We start from the raw sequence: 6,000 nt of genomic DNA on the forward strand, positions 1-6,000 counted from the left end.
GCGCAATGAAGACATTCCATTGACAAAATCAAAGGAAAAAGAAAACCAGTCCTGCAAAAAGTGGGAGGTACCGAAGGGCGGTGGAATTTTGTGTCTGATTTGGTTTTGGTCTGGTGTTTCTTACTGCTCCCTGCCACACCCGTATTTTTGCTTTTTTTCGCTTGCTCCGTTTCGCCTTCCGATTACTGTTGCGGTTGGTGCCGCCAGTCTTATCTGCTGATAATGATGGCATGAGCGGCTTCGTCCCATTCACATCGCCGTGGCGTGCTTTACGTGGTTGCCTCTGTTGTTGTGTGTGAAGAGCGGCTTACAGGACCGCGCCCTCTTCACCCTTCCCACCCTGTGCAGATACTTCCATATCGCTATCCGAGGAATCTGCTTTCTCAATTGCGGGTGATATTTTCCTGGGTTTTTTGTATGTCGACGTTTTAGCATCGCCCTCACTACTTGACAACTCCCCTTTCTTCCGCCTTTGCGTGTTCGGGCTCTCGCTTTGTTTTCCATGACCTTGTTCTTGACTCTGTTTTTTCGCGATGATCTAGAACGTTGTCTCGGTTCTTTCGTTAAAGGATTATTGGTGGGCGTTGTTCTCGCTTCTTGTCTACTCTGGTGGTTCGAAGGTTCTTTGTTCGCCGACGTTTGTATTCCTGCTGTCGACGTAGCTTGTGGGCAGGGGGGCGGAGGCATGTCTAGATGTTCTATCTCTGGTACGCGGTAGCGTCCGCTGCTCACGATTGGTTGTTCCTCCAAGTTCTTTTTCTTTTGCGAATGTAGTCCGGAAGGTTGTTTTACGTGCGATTGTTTTAAGTTCTGCGTTTTGAGATTGGGTTCTGGCGTTTGGGGAACCGGCTTTGACGCGGGGCTTTCGGTTGTTTTGTTTTTGTCCTGAGCTGCGTCGTGTCATTATCAGTGATTGTCGCACTATCGCTCGTCTCCCCTGAGGAGCTGGTTGGAGTTGGCTCCTCGGTTGTTTTTTCTTCTGTCGATTCGACTGGGCTGGATGACACGCTCATTTCCGTACTTGTTATTCCCGGTGTTTCCTGGCCACTGGTTGCGCTTTGCGCGTCGCCATTCCAATAGTCCCGACGGGGGGTTGGAGCCTTTGTTTCGCGAGGCTGTAGCACCTGTAATCCTGAAGCCTTCGGCAGAGCTGGGAAATCTTTATCTGATGGAGTGCCGCGTGCTGACGCTACGTCCGCCTTTGGGAGGGCCCACGCCGCCCCCGCGTACGATTTCGCGTAGGCTCGGCTGCGAAAGCATGCTCGCGTGCCATGGTGTCCTCCGCATTTTCTACATTGCTCTCCGCATTCCGTGTCGTTGTGCCCGAAGGCGCCACATCTCTTACAGAACGGGGCTGTACATGCGTTAGCCATGTGGGACCCGTCCCGAGAGCACGCGCACACGCGGCGCATGCCCCGATATTCGCACATGACACGGAAACCCTGAACTGTCAAAAAGTTCGCAATGGGCTTGGTCATTTCTATCCTCACGACTCGCACACCGTTCAGTTTGTTAGACCGGTTGTTGGCCTTCGCGAAGGAAATACTTTTGACTTTGCCATACTGCTGTAATGCAAAGGACAAAGATTCCGCCGACAAGTACACGGGGTATCGATAAACATTGACAAAAGTCACTGGTGGTCCGACAGCGTCAACCGGCACTTTAACGTTGTTAACAAAGAACCCTTCCGCTACCATTAATGTAGTCGCTTTTGTGGCATTGCGGGTACAAACGAGAAACTTCGCCCCACCCATATGCTGAAGAGCCAAAACGCTGTCTTCCCCAGCTGTACTTTCCACCGCGTCAATTAGGTCATCAATGGAAATGTCTCCGTCAGGAGCATCAAACAAAAAACAATTTTCCCTCAATGGGGTCTCACAGCTGGTCTCAATGCTGGGGGGCGTTGCCATGCTGCTGCTGGCGTGGCTCCTCCGAAACTCGTGACGGAACTAGGTTCCACTTGTGTCGTACAGCTGGCGCTGGGCGCCGCTGTACCCTGGTAGTCGGCGACCTCAGCAGGTGGCGCTGGCTCCGCTATGGGCATAAAGCCCCTCAATTTTCCAAAAGTAGCGCCATTCTTAGATCTTTCCGCCACCCCGCTCACCCAGGCGCTTCCTCCTCCACTCCTCCTGTCGCCCCAGCCTCCTCCGCCCCCCATTGGCCAATCTGTGTCACATGAAAGCAGGCCCCGCGCTTTTGTATATTTTTTTCTTTCCGGCGCAGAGCAGGCGCCGCGCTTTTGTATATCTTTTCTTTCCAGCGCGCTGCGACCCCCACTTTTGGGCCTGCGCGACGGAAGTACGGCAGGCGGTTTGAAGGAGCGCGGTAGTTTTATACAATGGGTTAGGGCCGAGTGCTTAATTGTGATGCCGTGCTGCTGCGCCTACGGTTGCCACAACAGACCCAGTGACGGCAAAAAGCTTTTTGCTTTACCATCCGCCGGGCGCAACGCAAAACGAAAAAAAGTGTGGATTCACAAGATCGGGCGGGCTGACTTCGAGCAAGTGGCAAAGAACGCGCGGCTTTGTGAAGTAAGTGCCACGGCTCCTCCAACCTCTTCTTTTGACGCCCGTGTCAAAACGGGCCCGTGTCCAGTGCATTGGGGGCGCGTTAAAGAACCCCAGCTGGAAAAAATTTTATCCGGAGCCCCCATTATGGCGTGCCTTATGAGATCGGGGTGTTGGGATGTAAAACCCAAGAATCAACTTTGTTTTCTGTCTTGTGTGCCTTGACTGTTCCAGTTAACGCAACACTGCTTCCTTGTGAAAACTTACAACGCAAAAGAATACAGACGCACGTAGTATACAGAGATAAAATTAGCAATTCAACAAAAGTGTTGCTGGTGCCAATGAGGGGAGGGGGATAATTATTTTCTGAACCTCTTTCCAGTTGCCCCATCAAGTTCCTTCTTTTTTTTCTATCAAATTCTAACCATTTGCACTGTAATAAATAAATAACGATTTCATATGCTGGTACGTTGTTCAAATTATCTATACCGCCTATGTGTGAAAACGTTGCTCATGGCCACCACAACCTGTGCATGAGCTACGTACATCTGTAAAAGGCGCGGAACAGAAACGGCCCTGCTGCCAGGCATTGCTGACCGCAGACAGTCGGAATCTCTCACGCGCCGGCCGAACAAAAGCATTCTGCAGGCACGTAAATTAACCTACGAAACCACGTGCACATACTTTCACGCTGTGAAAACCTGAAACTCTGGTAATTACTCGCGTGTCTGAGCACACCGCGTGCTTGTGTCGTGTTTCAGCAACACGAACTTTCAACGTGCGCGCGCTTTACGCCTTAAATACGCCTTGAATAATGGTGCTTTTCTCTATTTCTTCCGCAAATCCGACACGACATTCTTAAGGCCAGTTACCGACTGACAAAGCAAGATCTAGATTGAAAAAACTGCTCCGCAGGACTCGAACGAACTTTTCCGCGGATTTCCTCCCGTAGCGTGCTAGCCGTCGTCTGCTACGGCAGGCCCACCGCCGGCGGCGCCACCGTCGAGGCCGCGCCGAGCGGAGGAGGAGGGAAGTGAATGGCGCTACTTTGGGAGATTGAGGGGCTTTATATGGGCAGGGGGTTGGCCGGCGGCTCGACAGGGGGCGCTTGCAGAGGCGCTGGCTCCCGTGATCATAGGCCGCTCGGCAGGCGCTGGGGAGGCCCACCGGGTTGCTCCGCTGCTCGGGCAGGCAGGTGGGCAAGCAGGCGGGGTGCTCATGGTCGATAGGCGCTCGTAGACTCCTGGAGGTCCGCCGTAGTCCCGACGGGACCTCCGGGGTGACTGTGACGACGCTTGACGAAGTCTTCTCGGCCTGGGGCAGCGATCTTATCCAAAAGGCCGAGAAGCGACACTATGGGTTACGTCTCCATGTAACCCGCTTGAAACAAACCTACAATATGGAGCGAGCGAAGCGCGAGAGAGAACTGCATTTCTCAAATAACTGGCCAAATCTGACCATAAAAAATACGGTTCTCTATATGCATAACTGGTACGCAATATAACTTTTATTTTAAATCGCAATAGGTTTTACTTACAACGTTTCCAATTTGAAACAACAATCTACGTACCATGCCTGACTGCCCGTTAGGTTTGTGGCGCCATCCTGTGGCTAAAATGATAACTTACGTATCTCGCTATGGTCGCGTGGCTTTGTTTCTATAGCGGGGAATCCCGGAATTTCGTAGGCCAGCGGCAACTACGGCGCCATGGGTCCACGGCCTGTAGTGCAGGTATGGCGTATTGGAATAGGCCAGTGTATCGTGCGTGCAACAGAACAATGGGAGAACCGAGGACGCTTATGCGATGACGCCATCAGTACGGCGCTGCGATCTACCAGCGTGCCTAGAGCGGGAAATTATACATGCTGTGCTGAACCCCGCTTTATAAATTAAAACGGTCTGAAATCAATTGAAGTTAATATAACTCGCAAAAAATAAATACTGCAAACTGTTAGGATACTTCGATAACGCCGACTAAGCTTGCACGTTTCCAACCACAGATCGTGCAGTGTTCCTGCTCGTATGCTCAGAGTTTCAGTTGCAGAAGACAAACACTTGTCTACTCGTTCCGTTCGGTAAGCACGCACATGATTTTAGTATTTCGAAACACACGGCGATAAGAAGCCCGGAAGGACACCTGCACTGTGCCTGGTGGGTTGCACGGGATTCCTTTCAAGTTGCATCAGCCATAAAGGCGATCGCCAGGTTTCACTGAAGAAAAGAAACACAAACGCACGCACACACGCACGCACACTCACACGCACACATACACGGACACACGCATGACCACCACGACAGCCATAACTGCTGATCCCGGAGGCCCTGTGCTGCACCATTATTTTTCCTCTTGCCAGCAATGACTCCAGGCTGCAGTGGCAGATGGCGATGCAGTAGACCGGCGTGCTCCAGCACGCCCGGCGGCTCATTTACATCCGCACAGTTCGCACGCGTAATTCATTTTTCCAGGGCAGCAGGGCCCTCTACTGTGGTGCCGCCGCTCGGGGGAACGCGAACCACGGCGGCCCTGCGCTTCTGGGCGCTTTTGCTCCCTAAGAATGCCATTTGCCTAGGTACAAACGCAGGAAACGCCCCTAGATCCATTCATCCCTAGACAACGCTGTCTGCACAACTTGAAACGTACGCTGCACTGAAGTTGCGACCTGCTGCATTCGCTGCTCTGCCGTGCTCTGCGGTGATAAATCGTGTTTTCTCTGTCACTGTGAGTGCATATGAAAATTGTATAATCGCAAGGTGGTGAGTGAAACGTTTCAAATAACGACGCGCTACCAGTATTTATGCATGATTTTAGGGCCCCCCGCAGGGGTGTCTGCGTCAGCAGGCGTTTGGTGCGTTGCGACACCATGGACCCGGGCACATGAGGGCTGGACCCTCCCGCGCGTAGCCGTGCGTGGCTTAGCCGTGTCCCGGGAAAAGTGGATCCTGGGGGTTGAGCCAATGCCGGGTGTTTGGACCTTTACGGCCCCTCGGCGGCGGCAACACACCTCTTTGGCCTCTGCTTCACGTAGACGGCACCCCCGGACTGACCCACCCGGGGGAAATCGGTAGTCGCCTTTTCCTGTCTCTCTCTTCTCAAACCTTCGTCTTTATCTCTCACTTTACATCTTTCCTGTCTTCTTCTCTATTTACTTCCTTCTTCTTGGCGGCAAGGGTTAACCCTGTGTGGCTATCCAATCTTGGGTACACCATATTAGGTTATAGTGATGGCGTACGACTGGCGTCGTGGAGACTTGTATGCAAGCTCTGCCGCGTCCCCTCGTTGGGCTCCGTGGTGGGCGGTCGGCGCTGTTGCCGAATGTACACATATTTTCATGGAAACTTCCTTCCCCTCCCTTGTTGATCGCCCTCAGAAACGAGGGCGCACCGAAGATGCCTTCAAGTTTTTTGGACACCAAATCCAGAATTTTCCGCGGTTCCACGTTATCCACTCTGAAAAGCCAAAGAAAGCAGTTCGAAATATTTCACCATTCCTTG

The sequence above is a fragment of the Dermacentor albipictus genome, unplaced genomic scaffold (assembly GCF_038994185.2).
Source record: "Dermacentor albipictus isolate Rhodes 1998 colony unplaced genomic scaffold, USDA_Dalb.pri_finalv2 scaffold_42, whole genome shotgun sequence".
Lineage (NCBI taxonomy): Eukaryota > Metazoa > Arthropoda > Arachnida > Ixodida > Ixodidae > Dermacentor > Dermacentor albipictus.